Below are 19519 nucleotides of genomic sequence, written 5' to 3'. Positions count from 1 at the left end.
ACAGTAACAAATATGATTTATCACTGCAATGAGGATAATGGACTAATGGTCATTTGTTATTTAGTTTATACGAGCTTGTATTTTTTTGTCTTCCTGTATAATATAAATGAGATGAAGTTATTTACCGGCAGACATGTCACCTCATAAAATACTGAGTCACACGAAATCAAACAAACAAGTTAACTGTTTCATCTTTGTGTTGTAGGTTTATCAGCAGCTAAAGCCAGACCCTGCCTTAGTCTTTGTTTGGTGACAGTTAGGATATTTCTGAGTTGTTCTAGCCTTTACAGTGACAGGACAGTTGTGAATGCGTGACTGAGGCATGTTGTATAAAGGGCTTTGAGGGTTCAAGCTTTATATAAGAACCAGTCCATTTCCCATTTACCAATAATCAGGGAATCACAGACAGGAGAATATGAGAGGAGGTCAACACATTCAAGGAAAAGCAAATAACAAAAATACACAAATGAAAAAGGAAAGAACATAAGAAGAGTAACACACCAAACAGAGGGAGGCAAAGGCAAGGAAACACTGTAGACATTAAGAACAGCAGAATCAAAGACACAAATCAAAACTCAGCAAAAGCACTACAAGAACCTGTAATGATGGCATCGTCACTCTTTGAAATGTTGGCCTTCTGCTGGATTTGAATCTGAAAGAGTCTCCACGAACTGATAAATGCTCTTTGGACTGTCGTGTATACCTGCTAATGCAGCCTCTGTAATTCTTCTGCAGGAAAGAAAGACATGGAGAACAAAAAAATCTTTGAAAGCAAGAAAAAACAAGACCATTATCACCGGGATTCAAACAGGAGTAACAGGACTTTTCAATAGAGACCTCTGCGTTTGCTGAAATGCGGTAGATCGATTGCAGTGGAAATCTTTCTTTACAAATTACAAACATGGCGCTGAATTAATAACTAGAAATTACTGGGTATTCTTAAGAAGTATTGGACTCTTGGCTTTTTGAAATAACTATTTAGAGCAACCATGCATACAAAAATCCCTCTCACGGGGCAGCTTTAAGCTTAGAAAAGGTTCTGGGTATAGCCTGCTGCAACTCCAACTCTATGCACTACACATTCACCTACCACTGGGACTTCCACACACTCTTTACCTCGCTGTAAAGGTCACTCGACTTCCTGCTTGGGTACTGAGCACATACAGTGCTGAATCATCCATAACAAATATGATCTGATGGGGAAAGAATAAATCTACAGTAATTTCGAGGGCATGCAGCAATAACTTTAAAGTGAAATCTAGTCTTTCACCACTATACAGATCAAGTTTACTTAACACAGGATCTGAACATATGCAAGAAATCACAAAGTGTGGAACCAGGCAGGTGAGTTAAACAAGAGGTTAGAAGATTTTCAGCAATAACCATCAAATTGTGGACCCTAATGCTGCTGCCTCGAGCATGGAGGAGGGCAGCTGATGAACTAAAGAGCCTCAGAGCTAAAATCAAAATCCAGCAAACTGAAAATTAATTAGGTCTATGTGTCATTACTAAGAAATGTGCTGTGGGACTCAACACAGGCTGTACGTGTTTAATTAGGCTCTGTGAATCTTTGATAATCTCGTCCGTTAAAGACGCAGAAAGGCAGACTTTCCCGAGCGTCTGTTGTACAGCTGCCCTCAAATCGCACCGTGGGGGGGCTCCTCCAACACGTTCCACATCTTTCAGTAGACCATCTGCTGGTTCAAAATACCCCAAATATCATTATCAGATAGAGCATCTCCCTATCTTTCAAATGCCTATTGATGCGGCCTTAATACTTACAGCAGCCATGATACTGACACGGATAAAAGCATCCATCAGGTGGGAAAAAGCGACTATTTATTTATGCATTACATTAAGTTTCCACATGTATCCCGCACACATAAACCTGCTCTTGAGCGATACTCATCGTATCTAGATGGCGTTCTGCCTGTCTCATAGTCATCAGTCCTGGCTCGATCTGCATTACGTCCTCCACTTCCTCCCTGCCTGCTGTACCGCTCTATCGACATTCAGTCAAGCTGACAGATGTTTCAGTCACCTGGGATTAAAAATGAGGCAGTGGTGATGTATGGCCTCCATTGTGAAGGATACCATTTTTAAAATGGCCCTACATATTGAACAAGGCATGCAAACCACAATAAAGTATAGTGTAAATTGAAAGCAGCTGAAGATATTTTATGTTGTGTCGCTTTTAGAAAGAGCTCCAGTGTTTAAGAACTTATTAAATTGACTTATGGTATTACACGAGTCCTTTACTCTGGCACAGACATAGAAATTTCTCTAAAAGGAGAACTTGTGGACAGTGCTGTCGTTCGCTACCATGTAAAATCAGTTTTCTGACTTTAAAACCAGCCTGGACCTTTTATTGCTTGTTACTTTTGCTCTTTTCAACTTTTTTATACTGTGAACTGTCTAATAAAGCAAAAGTGGCATGAAAGTAGTCTTTACAAAGTCATTTACACTGAAATGCCCCAGGGCACGATATTACATTTAGGAGAACTTGCTGGAAATCTGCTTTTAAAAAGCTACTTTCTGGTGAGTTTTTGGCACAGGAGGGTGTACATGCTCTTTCAGGGGAATAAATGCAATATGCTTTTATTTTTCCCTTTTCTCCTCCTAAGTGAATTTCAATTATGGGGATAAATGAAAAAGCATTATGAAACTTAATCAACTTAAAGTATCAAAGAGTACTTTCTTTCGCTGGGTAGATCTTGTCATGTCACTTTAATATTATTTTTTATAAATACCTCTTAAGTACAGTCATTTTTATTTATTTGTACTTTTTACTGTATGGTAAATGGGACACTGGCAGCTTTGCTGTTTTTCTACATGTGAGGGTTGCTGTTTGCTTTTGAGGTAATTTTACGCTTCCTATTGGATACACAATCTGTGACCTACTTTAACATGTCAGCCCAATAGTTCACTTCTTCTGAACATTTGCAATCATTATGTATGTCATATGTATCATATGTGGAGTGTAAGGGTGGTGACCCAAATGCAGGATGCAGGAAGGGCTATTTATACAGAGAGCTGATTAGAGATAGACAAACAAGAGCATAACAAAGGGAGTGTTGCATGCCCAGATACATTTTAGAGGTTTATATGAGGAAATAAAGGCATTCGGTATAAAATATTTGGCAAATCAAACATAAATGACTGATTGATTTCCATAGCAGATTGGTCGAGGTTAACGATGGTCACCTATGGTGACCCAGAGTTTTTGAATTTTGTCTATTCAATAATTTTTATTTTTTTATTTTTTTTATTTTGAGAAGTGGTTTATGTTCCTAGTTTTCTGCTAAAAATGCTTTGTGTTTTTGTTAAGGTCAGTTTAATCATTGTCCCTGGTGTCCTCCATGTATAGCTTAGTCTCTGTCAGTGACATCCCCTTGTTTGGTTGTTCCTGAGTTATTTTGTAAGTCCTTACAAAATCCTTGTGCCTTATTTATTTACCTCCAGTGTCTCATTAGTAGATTTAGTTCAGCTGTGTGTTTCCTGCGATGTCTCCTCTATGCCCTCATCACCTTGTGTATTTATTCCCTCAGTTGGTCTTAGTTCGTTTATTGCATTATCCTGGTTCCCGTTCCATAGCCTTTATGATCTCTGTTACTCTGTTTTCCTTTCAGCTAAAGATTGCTTTATTGGACATCTGCCTGTCTTTGAGTCTCCATTTGGGGTCTTCAGTCTTCACTCATTATGACACAGGCTGATGGTCGATGAAGACAAAGATGGAGGATACGTTAAGATGTGTTCAGGAGCAGAGAGCAGGGACTTTAAATGTAGGAATGATGATTTGTAAAGGCTTCAAGGCTTCAAGGTTCTTTATTTGTCACATGCATAGTTATACAAGTATAACACACAGTGAAATGTAGCCTAACACGCTCCTCGACATGTGCAAAAATTGTGTGTGTGGTGGGGGGGTATAGTGGAAGAACATATATATATATATATACATATATATATATATATATATATATATATATATATATATATATATATACATATATATATATATATATATATATATATATATATATATATATATATATATATATATATATATATACACGCTGTGGAGCAGGGAAATTATTTTACTGCTATTGTTAAATAATTGTCATCATTACCATTGCATTAATAATATAATCTGGAGTTTATATTGCATTCAGGGGTTGAACAGTGTGTCTTTCAGAAAGGCTAAAAGTAACAGGACAGGAAACAGGCTTGGAGAGTTTTGCAGAAGTGAAAGTTATTTTGAGCAGCAGGCTAAGACGAGGCTTTAACAATGTAACAGATAGCTTTAAGAAGGCCTTAAGATGTTATGCATACAGTTATTATGTTGACCTTGTATTTCAGGTGCAGTTATGACTATTTTATATACAATGCATATCTGTGCTTATTAAAGAGTTGGAGCTCGGTCAATTAATTGGGGGTTGGAAGCTTTGTTCGGCGCGATGTCCGGACAATCTATTGTGCAAGTGACTTGGAGCCATAGAAGGAATTGCAATACATGCTTACAAAACACTTATATATCAGGTCATTTCATATTAAGGTTTAAGTAGAGGTTCTTGGTTAAAACATTTATTTAGTAGAAAACATACATATAGTCTCAGTGAGCCTCTGGTCTGGTAAAAGGTCAGAAGTGCAACAGGTGAATTGAGAAAGAGCATGTGGGGTCAACACACACACACACATGAGTTAGATTTATTTAGAGGAGAAATTAGTCATGTCTCGGCAAGAAAGAGGAACAATTCACTTTAAGACAAGAACGGAAAGTACCAGCCATGAAAATAGAAGATGATCTTCTGGGTTAAAAGTCATTGTGGTGTTGATCTGATCTATGTATAAAATGTATCTGTGACGCATGAAGGGGCGTCAGTAAATCAAACCCTGATGCTATAAAATATCTGTTTATGCTTTGATTAAGTCGGAGATCACTTGCTGTCGGCGTACAGAGTGTTCTTCCCACACGTGTGTAGTCATTAAAATCATTGTTTGACCAAGACCTTCTGGACCAAGGGTGGTTTGTACTCTCCTTCCTCAATTTTGAACCTTAACATTTGGGGGCTTCGTCCGGTGGTTGAGGAGGGAGAATTGGAGGTGTAGATGGAGAAATTTGGTCTTAGGTGGTCTGACGGGCAGACATGAATTCCAGTGGTCGAAGTGAGTGGGCATAAGCCGGCTTATCCAAAAGGTAAGGCACTACCTGTTGAATTATTTCCAAAGTGTGCCAAATTGGACATGATAAAATTTAAGTCTACTCACTGAAGTTACTGGTGGATGTCTGTTTTGATTTTGATGAAAAATCTCATGAGTTGAAGCAGTTAGAGTTCTGCTAAGAAGAAATGAAAGCAGTTAAGAGTCTGATAAGAAAAGTTTAAATACTGGGTTGAAGTCCCAAAGAAATTGAGTTCGAGTCTCAAGTAGTTTGGTAGGGAATTGGTTATTTTGTTGGATAGAGTCCAAATTTGGTCATAAGAGTGGACCTGAGCGGTCAAATTGACCACTAGGTTGCATCTGCCTCAGTCATACACTTGCGTTGGGTGTTGATTGTTGTTTCAAAGTATTATAAATTATTCTAGGACGGCAGTTCGAGTCTGCTAGGAAGCGCAGTTCTCGGAGGTAATGCTCCCTCCTGGCCAAGGACGCTTGGCCCTGACCTATCGGCGAATAGGGTTAGTACGGTTGGCAACCGGGGAGAACTTGGGAACCTCCAAAATAGCTAGGAGTTAGAGTCTCCTTACCGTTTGGAACGGTAGTCTGCGCTTTTTTGGACAGGAGAAGTTGGACTTCGGGCGTGTAACTTTAACCTAACACTTCGGGGTAAGCCTTGGCTGTGAAACGCCAAAAATAGAGCTTCAGGCAAAGTTTGGGTTGGTTGACGCTTTTAAATTGTGTAAGGGACTTTAGAGATGAGGCCAGAAACTGTTGGACAGATACTGGTGAATTGGTCGCAAAAAACTCAGGGAGTTTATCCGCTGGGCGGTTATTTTAAATTTGTCGAAATTGTGTAGGCGCTAAAGCTGACAGATCTGACAGTGGTTGTAAATATAAGACGTCGTTGTAATATAGAATAAGAAAATTTGGTGTGAGAGATCTCTGTGTGTCGAGTCAGTAATGCACTGACTGCCTGCTGCTATTTGTTGATGTGTGTGTGTGTGTGTGAAAATGCAAATGAGTAAGCAGTGAACTGTTTAAACCACAGTTGGTTTTACAAATACTGCTGCAAACATTGTAGAGTGTGTGTTTAAGATGCCATTTATGTTTATTAGAGGACTATAAATAAAGTTTTGAGTTGCCGTAGTGGATGTATAGTAATTGACTGAGTTTGGATGCAGATATATAAATATATTGAGTGCACTGTATATACTTAAGACTAACACATTACTTTCAGTAGTAACTTTTCTCCAGCATTAGTTGCTGGTGTGGTTTATTTTTTCAATTTCTTGTGTGTGCGGTGAGAATTAATGGAGGTTTCAATTTTTCGTTTGTTTTTTGTTTTTGACTTGCTCTTTTTGATTATGACAAGCATGTCTAAAATACTTTTAGGAAAGTGTGTTTTGAGTTATATTCCTCAACTCTGGTCACACTTTAAGTGTGTGAATGCGGTGACTAGAAGGTTTTGAATGATGAATAAAGGTGTGAGAGGTATTTCTTTGGTGATGTAAAGTAGGATGTTTTAAAGTTTGAAAGTGTTTTTAATTTAAGAGATGCATGAGTGATGTTATAAGAGTTTAGTTTATTTAAAAGGTGTGTGTGTGAGAGGATTATGAAATCATTGTGTGAATGATGCTACATTTTAGATCAAAAGTTAGTAGAATTACAGAGGGTTTGTAGATTGTAAATACAAAATAAGTTTGATTAGCCTGCAGAAACAGAAAAGCAGCTTGAGCTGCTCTGAGAAGCTGTGTGTGTGTGACAGGAAGTTACATGCGCATAAAAGGAAGTGACTGTGACGAGTGAGCACCCAGAGAGAGAAACAGATGAGTTAAACTCTAGGCAGATAAAGCGAATGGAGGTTTTGAGAAAAGAAATGAAAAGGATATTAATTGTATGTTTTAGTGTGTCAACACAGATTACAGATAAATAAAGGTGGACTTCTCTCAACCTGGAATTTTGAGTACGGCGCCAAAACCACTAGAGTAGCATAATTGGGAGAAAACAGGCCAGATTTTGGCTTAAAATTTTACAGCTTGACCTCGCACTTGTCCCCATCCTGAGAAGAAGCTCAAAGGACAGTTAATCTCCTGATGAAGACCGACAGAACATCGTGGACTTCAAGAATTAACAGCAGCCAAAAGACAGTGCAACTGACTCGTTAACACTGAAACCAAACTGACGGGACCAGCAGCAGCATGGAAAAGCACACGGTGCAACATGTACTGTAAATTACAGGCGGGGCAGTTGAACAGTGGGATAATGAGCTGTGGAAAGCACTGGACATTGATTGTCAGATTTGCCATGCTTGGAGTAATCTTGAAAGAGATGACTGAGAGGATCAACAGAAAAGAAGAAACTACGTGATGAAACATGCACGGTGGACTGAAGGCTGGTAAGAACAGTGTGACATGACTGTTTAAAGGCACTGAATGTGGTATTTTGCCAGGCTGGGACTTGATCCAAAAGGAAAATACTGAAGAGAAACAGAGAAGAAACAGACTGTGTTTGCTGGAATTCAAGACAACAAAAGGACACTGAGAGAAGAGGACAGTGACCAGTGAGAGGCGAAGCCGGACGAGTTCGACTGTGAGAATGCAGGGTGTAATTAGGATTGAAATGATAGCTTGAACTCATGATGGTTTAGAGATGTCCACCGTCACAAACAAAGAGGTAAACAAGAATAGAAAACATACATAGACAAAGTGTTACATGTGAAATCATTTCTGGAAAGAATCAGAAGTGAGATAGTTTTGAATTAAGAAATCAGGGAAAAGATGCATGAATTAAACCTGACTATAACATATAGAGGCAATGAAGAAAGCAGCTTACACTCACTGAACATTAACAAAATACACAGGAAAAGCAATGAAGACCTGCTTACACGTATATACATGACATAAGTTGGGATTTCTGACCAGAGAGAGGGAAACGGGTAGTTTAAGTACTTATGATAATAATGAAAATGTCTCAGTTGTGTTTCTTTAGGGGCGAAAGAGACCTGGATCAATTCTCCCCATGCAGCGGTCGGAAGAAACCTGTAGGTTAACTTGACTGGACATGCCAAGGCAAGTTTCTGGTTGAATTGTTCACAGCGCCATGTCTCCATAAACCTGACAAGTGGGCCCTAACTTCTGGCTGAGGAGCAGGAATGCTGTTAATAAGGTGGGAGCTTAAAATTTGGGTTAGCAAATTTGGGAAAGACAACTGACGGCTTGAGTGGAGAATTGTGCAGGAGTCTGACACACTGCAAAAGCAACATATGCAAATTCACATACACAAACAGAAAATGCATTAACCTTATAAAGACAAGACAAGCTCATGGAGTTTAATGCATAGACACTGATTAAACCTGGCCAAGAACACAAACATATGCAATGAAGAACAGCTTGCTATTTTGTATGAATGATACAATGGTGTGAATGTTTAATAAAATGCATTTGAGTTTGTAATTGAGGAATAGAAGAAGCCATATGACAAAGGGAGTGAGTTATGTAAACAAAAAGTGATTAAAGTAGTTTTAAAAGAGTGACTTAGGAGTGCTCTCTCATACTGAGTGATCAAAACCAGTGATCACTGTAGAAATAAATAAAATGATTTAATGAGTTGGGAATGTTTAAACATATGTTTCTGTTGTTACAGCAACTCATTGAGAGATGACTCAGTATGCAAATTAGTTGGAGTGAGTGGTGACGAAGGAACTTCCTGTGTGTGTGTGTGTGTGACTGAGGAAGTGACTTTCAGAAGAGGAAGCATAGCAGACACAAGGGAAGTACAGATTTGGGTAGGAAATTTATAGTTTAGTGATATGTTGTTGTAAGGGGGTCTTATGCTGAATGTAAGTATGTTACAGAGCATAAGGGGGTGATTTTTGTGTGCAAATTGTGTGGTTTTAATGAGACTTTCGGTGTATTGAGGAGGTGAAATTATGTGGTGGCAAAACTTTTGTGTGTTTAAGGTTGTTGAGGTTGTTGGGGTGATGGGTTGATTCTGTCAGTTAGGTTAGGGTTGTTGTTGTTTTTGTTTTTAATAGAGGGAGTTTTAGGAAACATGGACATGTCTAAGAATTGGGCCCATTATTTTGTAACAGTGCACTTAAAGAAAACCTGTCAGGTGATTTTGTTTTGTGTTCTCATGAGCTAATAATCAGCTCTATTTTTCATTTCTGTTTTAAGCAGGCCTGCAACAGTGAATAACGGCGCTGAAAATTCTCGGGAGGAGCAAATATAAGGGGGCTTTCCAGATTACAATTGGCTGAGGAGAAAGCTACCTGTGGGGGACTATTCAGGTCGTAAGTCCCTGTAAAAAGGATTTTATGCGAGTCAATCCAGTCCAAAAGCATAAAGAAATATTTTCCTATGGAAAATAAAAAATGACTGAGCTCATTTTGCTGAGGGTGGAGAATCTGACGCGGGAAGCTCCACTATTAGCATAAATATGGAGTGAATGTGTGAGTGAATGTGAGGATGAATAAATGTGGACAAACAATTTGCTTTTACCAGAGAAAATTTCTGTTTTGTTTTGTTGACTGGGGTTAGATTATGGGATTATAGTATATTGTTGGGAGAATGCCAAATGTTTAAGGGGAAACATTTTGATGTAACTCAGTTACCATTAATTGAAGAAACACATGACTGATAATTGTTCTGTTTTAAGTTTATTTTTATGACATAGATTGGATCATGAGTGGGGAAACTGAGCATTTTTAAGTTTTGTATAGTATCTTGACACATGAAATGTATCAAGATAAAGGGGGGTTTAGGGTTTATTAATTTAATTGTTTAATAATTTAGGATCATTTTAGGACTTTTGGGGTTTTTGATCATTTGGATATGGTAAACCGAAACTGTTATTTTTATGTTAAGGTTAAAGGATTAAAGAACTGAATCCTGTTTAGAAGATACAATGCCAGTGTTCAAAGCTGTGAATAAATTTTAGGGGGAAAATTAGTGAGGGTTGAAGGAGGAGAACAGGTTTGATTTCTTTTGATTTCTAGAAGAAGTGGTTATAATGTAGGCTTACACATACAGATATTACATAGATTTATTTTTAGGATAAATGGGAGAGCTTATAAATAGAAATGATTTTTATACATATTGCATTTTTTGATATGAGTTATTGAAGTTATTGAAGGATTGCACACGCTTACAGACACAGAGTTAAGAAACACACATGACAGTATTGATTCCAGGCAAAAGGCCTCAAATTCATTTAGCTTTTTGACTGAACTTAAAGAAGGACCAAAGAGGAAGGAAAGCATATATTTTGGTTAAGTCTGATAAATTAGAATTAGAAGGTATTGTTACATTAAAGGGAGCAAATGAAATAAAAAGGCTATACCAAAAACGGGTTATAACATAGGAAATGTGAGGTTAAAATGAAGTTAACACATAGGAGTTGTTTCAAGGCAGCATTTAGCTATGATGAAATGTATACAGGAGTAATTGCTTATATGCTTAAACTTAATTGATTAAAGTGGTTGTTTTCTTTTGGATCTTTTAGAGTAGAGGAACTTGCAGCAGCGACAATTTGTGCACAGGATGTTGATGATCAGATAAGGGAAAAATAGAGCGAGCAACCGGACGTGAAAGCAGGGCTTAAAGAGTTTTAAAGTGATGAGGAACGTTGAAGAATATATATAAATACAAGTCAATAAGTTAAGAGCATAATTAGGATCAGGCTTTTGATTAAAGAGTCCCAAATAGGATAAGTTAGGGAGGTGCAGGAAAAGGTGTTTTGTTTCCTTTGCAGAAGATCGATCTCGGCGACCACAGGAGGGGCGAGGATCCTGGAGATCTCGAGGCCTGCTGAACCACCAGAGAGGGACCGAGAAAACCTAAGCTTACACATGGAGTGTTCTCGAATGGGAGCTGGTTGAGCCAGAGGACGGCTAGAGAGGGTCTGAGCGAGGATACAATGTATTGCGACCTCTGGTGTTCCAGAGGTCGAGAGAGGGAGTGTGGAGCAGGGAAATTATTTTACTGCTATTGTTAAATAATTGTCATCATTACCATTGCATTAATAATATAATCTGGAGTTTATATTGCATTCAGGGGTTGAACAGTGTGTCTTTCAGAAAGGCTAAAAGTAACAGGACAGGAAACAGGCTTGGAGAGTTTTGCAGAAGTGAAAGTTATTTTGAGCAGCAGGCTAAGACGAGGCTTTAACAATGTAACAGATAGCTTTAAGAAGGCCTTAAGATGTTATGCATACAGTTATTATGTTGACCTTGTATTTCAGGTGCAGTTATGACTATTTTATACACAATGCATATCTGTGCTTATTAAAGAGTTGGAGCTCGGTCAATTAATTGGGGGTTGGAAGCTTTGTTCGGCGCGATGTCCGGACAATCTATTGTGCAAGTGACTTGGAGCCATAGAAGGAATTGCAGTACATGCTTACAAAACACTTATATATCAGGTCATTTCATATTAAGGTTTAAGTAGAGGTTCTTGGTTAAAACATTTATTTAGTAGAAAACATACATATAGTCTCAGTGAGCCTCTGGTCTGGTAAAAGGTCAGAAGTGCAACAGGTGAATTGAGAAAGAGCATGTGGGGTCAACACACACACACACATAAGTTAGATTTATTTAGAGGAGAAATTAGTCATGTCTCGGCAAGAAAGAGGAACAATTCACTTTAAGACAAGAACGGAAAGTACCGGCCATGAAAATAGAAGATGATCTTCTGGGTTAAAAGTCATTGTGGTGTTGATCTGATCTATGTATAAAATGTATCTGTGACGCATGAAGGGGCGTCAGTAAATCAAACCCTGATGCTATAAAATATCTGTTTATGCTTTGATTAAGTCGGAGATCACTTGCTGTCGGCGTACAGAGTGTTCTTCCCACACGTGTGTAGTCATTAAAATCATTGTTTGACCAAGACCTTCTGGACCATGGGTGGTTTGTACTCTCCTTCCTCAATTTTGAACCTTAACAACGCTGAACAAAAATATAAACGCAACACTTTTGTTTTTGCTCCCATTCCCCATGGGATGGACGCAGAGACCTAAACAAAAATATAAACGCAACACTTTTGTTTTTGCTCCCATTCCCCATGGGATGGACGTAGAGACCTAAAATTCATTCCAGATACACAATATAACCATCCCTCCCAAACAGTGGTCACAAATCAGTCCAAATGTGTGGTAGTGGGCACATCTGCTATATTGAGATAATCCATCCCACCTCACAGGTGTGCCACATCAGGATGCTGATCTGACATCATGAGTAGTGCACAGGTGTACCTCAGACTGCCCACAACAAAAGGCCACCCTGGAATGTGCAGTTTTGTCTCACAGTAAAATGCCACAGATGCCACAAGCAATGAGGGAGCGTGCAATTGGCATGCTGACAGCAGGAATGTCAACCAGATCTGTCGCCCGTGCATTGAATGTTCATTTCTCAACCATAAGCCGTCTCCACAGGCGTTTCAGAGAATATGGCAGCACATCCAACCGGCCTCACAACCGCAGACCTCGTGTAACCACACCAGCCCAGGACCTCCACATCCAGCAGGTTCACCTCCAAGATCGTCTGAGACCAGCCACCCAGACAGCTGCTGGAACAATTGGTTTGCACAACCAAACAATTTCTGCACAAACTGTCAGAAACCGTCTCAGGGACACTCAACTGCATGCCCGTCGTCCTCATCGGGGTCTTGACCTGACTCCAGCTCGTCGCCGTAACAGACTTGTGTGGGCAAATGCTCACATTCGATGGCGTCTGGCACGTTGGAGAGGTGTGCGCTTCACGGATGAATCATGGTTCACATTGTTCAGGGCAGATGGCAGCTGAGAATGTCCCAGTTCTTGCATGGCCAGCATACTCACCGGACATGTCACCCATTGAGCATGTTCGGGATGTGCTTGACTGGCGTATACGACAGCGTGTACCAGTTCCCACGAATATCCAACAACCTCGCACAGCCATTGAAGTGGAGTGGACCAGCATTCCACAGGCCACAATTGACAATCTAATAGACTCCATGCGACGATGTGTTGCACTGCATGAGGCAAATGGTGGTCACACCAGATACTGACCGGTTCTGGGTCCCCAGACCCCCAATAGCGCAAAAAACTGCACATTCCAGGGTGGCCTTTTGTTGTGGGCAGACTGAGGTACACCTGTGCACTACTCATGATGTCAGATCAGCATCCTGATGTGGCACACCTGTGAGGTGGGATGGATTATCTCAATATAGCAGATGTGCCCACTACCACACATTTGGACTGATTTGTGACCACTGTTTGGGAGGGATGGTTATATTGTGTATCTGGAATGAATTTTAGGTCTCTACGTCCATCCCATGGGGAATGGGAGCAGTAACAAAGGTGTTGCGTTTATATTTTTGTTGAGTGTATATATATACATATATATATATATATATATATATATATATATATATATATATATATATATATATATATATATATATATATGTATATATGTATGTATATATGTGTATATATATATATATATATATATATATATATATATATATATATGTATCACCTGCACTCATGTATATATCATGTATATATCTATCCACTTAGCACTTTTAATTCTTATTCTTATTTTTATATTTTTATGACAGTATGTTTGCACTGAAGCACCGCAGCAATTTCCTAATGTTGTAAACCTGCTCAACATTTGGCAATAAAACCCTTTCTGATTCTGATTCTGATATATATATATATATATAGTATAGACATTGGGTGAATGTGCAGTAGTAGCAGCAAGCAGGTGAATTCTGTACATTAATATGAATAGGCATCTGACTATTTTACAGGATAGACAATATAAACATATTTAAAATTAAAGGAATTTGAAATGTACATTGTGCCTTGGTTTAGTGTCTGGAAGAGAGTCCTGTCTCAGTCAATTATAGATGATGTGAGAGGGCGGGTGTGTGTGTTTAGGGCCCGGATGGCTTGGGGATAGAAGCTCCTCTTGAGTCTCTCTGTCCTTGCCCGGAAGATGCGGAACCTTCTACCAGATTGCAGAAGTTGGAACAGTTTGTTGCCAGGATGGGACGGGTCCTTCAGTATCTGCGCTGCTCTAGTCCGGCATCTCCTGGTGTAGGTGTCCTGAAGCGGGGGGAGAGCAATCCTGCAGCAGCGTTCTGCTGTACTGATCACTCTCTGGAGAGCTTTTTGGTCCTTCACACAGCTGTTCCCAAACCACGATGTCATGTTCTGTGTGAGGATGCTCTCCACAGCGCCTGTATAGAAAATCCTGAGGATCTTTGGAGAGACCCTGAACTTCCTCAGTTGTCGTAGGTGATACAGGCGCTGCCTAGCCTTTTTGGTCTGGACCTGAATGTGGGCAGCCCATGTCAGGTCTGAGGAGAGCTGATAGAAAAAAAATATACATGTTACAAATAAGAGAAATTGAGTAGGTGTAACCTTGAGGGAACAGTATGTGGATAGTTTTGTGGCATCAAAGAGAGTGTCGGACAGGATCATGAGTTTGAAGCTAGTCATGATCATGAGATGACCATCTGACCATCTCAGAAAATCCTTAATAGCAATAATGCAAAAAATTCAGATCCCTGCTGTCACTGGTTATCTCAAAATATATTTGAGAGCGTTACCATGGATTTCATTTTAGACATTTTTCTAGAGACCATTTCAAGATTCCTTTATCTCATCAGCTTCTTCGGACAGGTCATTCATAGATTTTAAGGTAAACATCTGGTACTGTGGTTCTACTAATATGGATTGCCAGGAGTGTATTTAATATTGAATGATGGATGTTTAAAGACATCAAAATATATTTAGAGACCTGATCAATGCAATTCAGTTTAATTCAGTTTTATATATATGGTGCGAAATCACAACAACAGTCACTTCAAAGCACTTTAAAAACTACAATTTTGTACAGGAGAAGCAGTTTCTTGCATGATATTCCCCAGGTATGGCACCATGAAGCAATTCCAATTTAACTTTATCTGAAAGAACCCATAATTAACAATAAGTTAATATTTTATCCAAAATTTCTAATGTTTCCTATCAGTTCCTGAATATGAATCTTTGAAATACTCATATTTATGTACGGCAGCCAAAGCATAGCTGGCTGTCGTGCCAACATAAAATGCAAAAAGAAGCGCTTGTTCTCTGAGCAGTATTTACTTTTAAGGGTAATAGTAGAGCATTTTTTTATATATTTGTTTTGTTTTCTAGTTTTTTGTCTTTAGTTAAGCATAGTTTTACAGATAAAAGATCTTTTATGAGGAAAATGAAAGGCAATGGGAGAAATTAAGGCCCCGAATTTGATAAATATTAGAATCTGCTATAATCTTTGACTGCCATCCATAAATATTTCAAAAATTCATACTGGGAAAATAAGAGTGAGTGCCATAACAACATTTTGCACAAAATATTAGCAGAAATTCACTTTTTCTTCTACCAGAAAAATGTCTAAACCTACCTTCATCAAAGTGTCCTTCTTTGAGAAACCTAACCACTGACATTTTGCATAAAACCTATTAATAAATATATTTTTCCCCTGGGAGTTTTTTTTTAGGCTAGTTAGTTTTTCTTTGTCTAACTTTTTTTGTTTTTATAATAATACAGTCGTGTCGGTGTGTGTGTGTTCAATGTGTCACAGAAGAAGTTCAGAATAGATATGACAAGCAAACACAACACATTGTGAAAGCAATTAACTCACAATCATATTGACATCCCAGTCTCAGTAAACATTTTCTCATCAGAATAATTATTGCAGTGACAAATTTGACCAAATTGTTAAATCATTTCACATCAGGTAGATTTTTCTAAAGTCACATTTTTATTTTAATTGCTTTTAGTTAATTAAAATGTTTTTTTCCATTCCTGATTTTAGTTCATAATTACATTTTTGGTCACTGTAATAACTTTAATAAGACAGAACACAGTTTTGAATGTTGCCCAATTACAAAGAAGCAAAGCCATTTTTTTTTCACATCCTTCTGAGGGAAATTCTTCATTTATCCATCCATCTCCTACTCCTTATCCAAGTTTGGGTGCTGAACTTCAAACAGAGATGCCCAGATCTTTCTGCCCAGCCACCTCCTCGAGCCCCTCCTGGGGGATGACGAGCGTTTAAACCACCCAGGAGACATAATCTCCCCACAGTGTCCTGGGTCTGCCCAGGGGCCTCCTCCCAGTAGGACATGCCTGAAATGCCTCGCTGTCCTGGGGGCATCCTAGACAGATGCCTGGACCACCTCAACTGCCACTTTTGGATGCCAAGGACCAGGGGCTCAAGTCTGAGTCCTTCACGAATGACTGAGCTCCTCAAGCTAGATAGCTCCTCAAGCTAGATAGATGTCTGTGCCCAGACAGTGCTTGAAAGGAAACTAATTTTAGCCAACTGTGTCTGCAATCTTGTTCTTACAGCTGCCACCCACTAAGCTGAAGGTACATAGATAGACCAGCTAGCTCGGCTCTCTCATTGCTGTGTTAGACATTGGAGAGACGGTGATCCAAATTTCTTCCATTATGTTCCTTTATTTGTGGAAACAAGCTCACAGTTCTTTAAGGAGACAACAGTTATAAAGGCAAACTTGTGATGGACAGATTTCTGGCACCAGCAACATGTGCCTCTGTTTACAGACATGAGTGTAATAGACCTCTATATCATTAACCAGTCCACTGAACTGGCTAATAATATGACTTACATGAGGGAGGCCAAACCACTGGGTGCCAGTTAGGTTTTTCAGTTGCCATCAAATCCACACTGTGCGTTGTTAGATGCTTGCTTTTATTCCCCGTGCAGACCCGGGTTATAGGTAATACTCGAAGCACAAATTAGTTTCTTTTTTCCATTTAAATTTGATTTGAATGACAGGCAGAGCAGAAAGGCAACGTGGTTTACTTTGGCAGCCAGCTCGATGTAAATTCGCAGAAATCAGCATATGCAACATGGAAGTCAATTTAAAGAATTGTTGAAATTGTACCTGCGCTCTTTGATTGGATGATTAACATTTGCGATCACCCACTGCTCTTGCCAACAACAAAACAAACCGGCAAACTTCTTTCCGTGCCACTCCTTCGGTCGGAGGAATCCGGGAGCTTTTGATTCCACATTAACACCGCAGCCCGGGGAACGCTCTTGCATTCATAAAAAAACATCATCCTACTTAGTATCGAAGTCTTCGCTCCCAGTGATTCTAATTGATTCCCTGTGGAGTTGTGCCGCTCACTGGCATGACATCAGAGATTACGAGGCATGACTAGCAACGCTTTCTGTTCTGGCAGTTTGAGCAGTAACTGTTTGCATATGTCAGTGACAGTTTTCGCGCTGCACGTGACTACTTATTTCTTCGGTGTAGGTTTAAATCTACTGTTTTGATATGGGGCCATTCGATATTGCCATGAAAACACAAATGCACCCAATAATCACAGAGTGTGTGTTTGTGCGTGTGTATGTGTGTGTGCGTGGGGGGGGGGGTTTAACAGGCAAGGCAGACTGCTATCACAACAATCCAGCCCCTGTGTGCCTCTCAGAGAGCTTGTTGGACGAGATGTGATAATAATTACACGAGAAATCCAACAGAATGAGCCGAGCCTGCCAGACTGATAGGGCGATAAGGAATTGCTAATGCAAAAGTAATAAGAAAAGGCGAGATGAAGAGCTCGCTAAAATAAACACCTCATTTATTTCTTGCAAGTTGCTTAAGGATTATAGCATTTTGCTGCGATTACAAAAATACAAATAATGAAATCACAATGTTAAAGCACCTTCTATCTATAATTTATAGGTGCCTGAGGAGTTGGAGTTGGAATAAACAAGACTCAGTTCCCCACGAGTGACATTCAAAGCCATTATCTTTGATTAAAGATTTTTATAAGCCTTTTTCTTTCCAGCATATGAGGATGGTTTCTCAAAAAAGCAAGCACACCCAAATTAGATCAAAGCAAATTGCAAAACACACTAATGCATCGGATTAGAAAATGATTTTCACTTGTATTGGACTGAAATCACAGCTTATAAACATACGCACACACACACACGAAAATAAAGCAACAAAATATTAATTAAAACTAAAAGCAAGATCATTTTCATCGTCACTAAAATCTCACGACCTGGCTTGTGTTCTGAAGCTGCTAAAACTGATATGACTAACGCCACATTTGGCTTTCTGATGCCATCTGGTACAGTACAGTAAGTAGTAGGATTCATGGAATCACTTGGCACTGCTTTTATTTCAAATACTGAATACTATTCCCAGCTTTCAAGATAAATCACATCCTTGACACTATAAGCAGGATGAATTAAACAGTGCTACAATGTGATCTGTTCAGTCTCTATAGGGAGTGCATTAAAAATATCCCCATACACTATTGTTAACACTGGCAATGTGCTTAAAATATGAAATAATAACTGTATTGCTGTGACTTCTGTGACCGACCTATTAGTACACTCACTGGACAATTTTTAGTGTCCAGTGATGATATCATTTGAGTACACATCTTAAACATCATTTTAGTGTCATGTTTAAGAAACCAATTTCAGATGATCTGAACTCAGAGTAATAAAGAATAAAGGGATGGACATGGTCAGCAACAAGTTAACCTGTGGCATTTAAATGATCTTTGGTTAGTCTTAACAGACCCAAAATGTGTCAAGAAAACCATACCAACACACCGTCAGCCAGAACCACTCATACGAAGCAGTGTGGATCCATGCCTTCATGTTGTTTAGGACCTACCATCTGAGTGTTGGAGCAACTGAAATTGTAAAATTGATTTTCATTAGATCAGGCAATGGTTTCCCAATCTTCTATTGGCCAATTTTGGCGAGGCTATGTAATTTTCAGCCGCAGTTTCCTGTTTCAAATCAAATCAAATCAAATCACTTTTTATTGTCACATCACATGTGCAGGCACACTGGCACAGCACATGCGAGTGAAATTCTTGTGTGCGAGCACCACAAGCAACAGAGATGTGCAAACACAACAACACAAACGAGCAAAATACAAGAATGGCCAACCTGAAACTAATAAATATATGTACAATATATAATAGTGTATGCATTTCTGGATGTGTATACTAAATATTTTCCTACGTGTGTGTGTGTGTGTGTGTGTGTGTGTGTGTGTGTGTGTGTGTGTGTATACACATTTTTACAAATTAAATAGTAAAAAAATAAAATAAAATAATAATAATGATAATAAAATATATAAAATATACAGAGTTGAATATGTGCAAAACAAGTGGCATTTATATACAGTGTGGAGTGCATAATGTTGAAGTTCCAGATGTTTTTGCACATCTGCAAGTTTTGATGGGTTGTGCATTCAGAGTTGCGCTTCTGCATACGTTTGTTGTGAGATTTTTGAGGTACTATTGCCTTTAGATCAGCTTTAAGCAG

Source organism: Astatotilapia calliptera, chromosome 23, assembly GCF_900246225.1.
Source record: "Astatotilapia calliptera chromosome 23, fAstCal1.2, whole genome shotgun sequence".
Classification (NCBI taxonomy): domain Eukaryota; kingdom Metazoa; phylum Chordata; class Actinopteri; order Cichliformes; family Cichlidae; genus Astatotilapia; species Astatotilapia calliptera.
The sequence above is the reverse complement of the archived record's forward strand: the minus strand, read 5'-3'. Positions refer to the sequence as shown.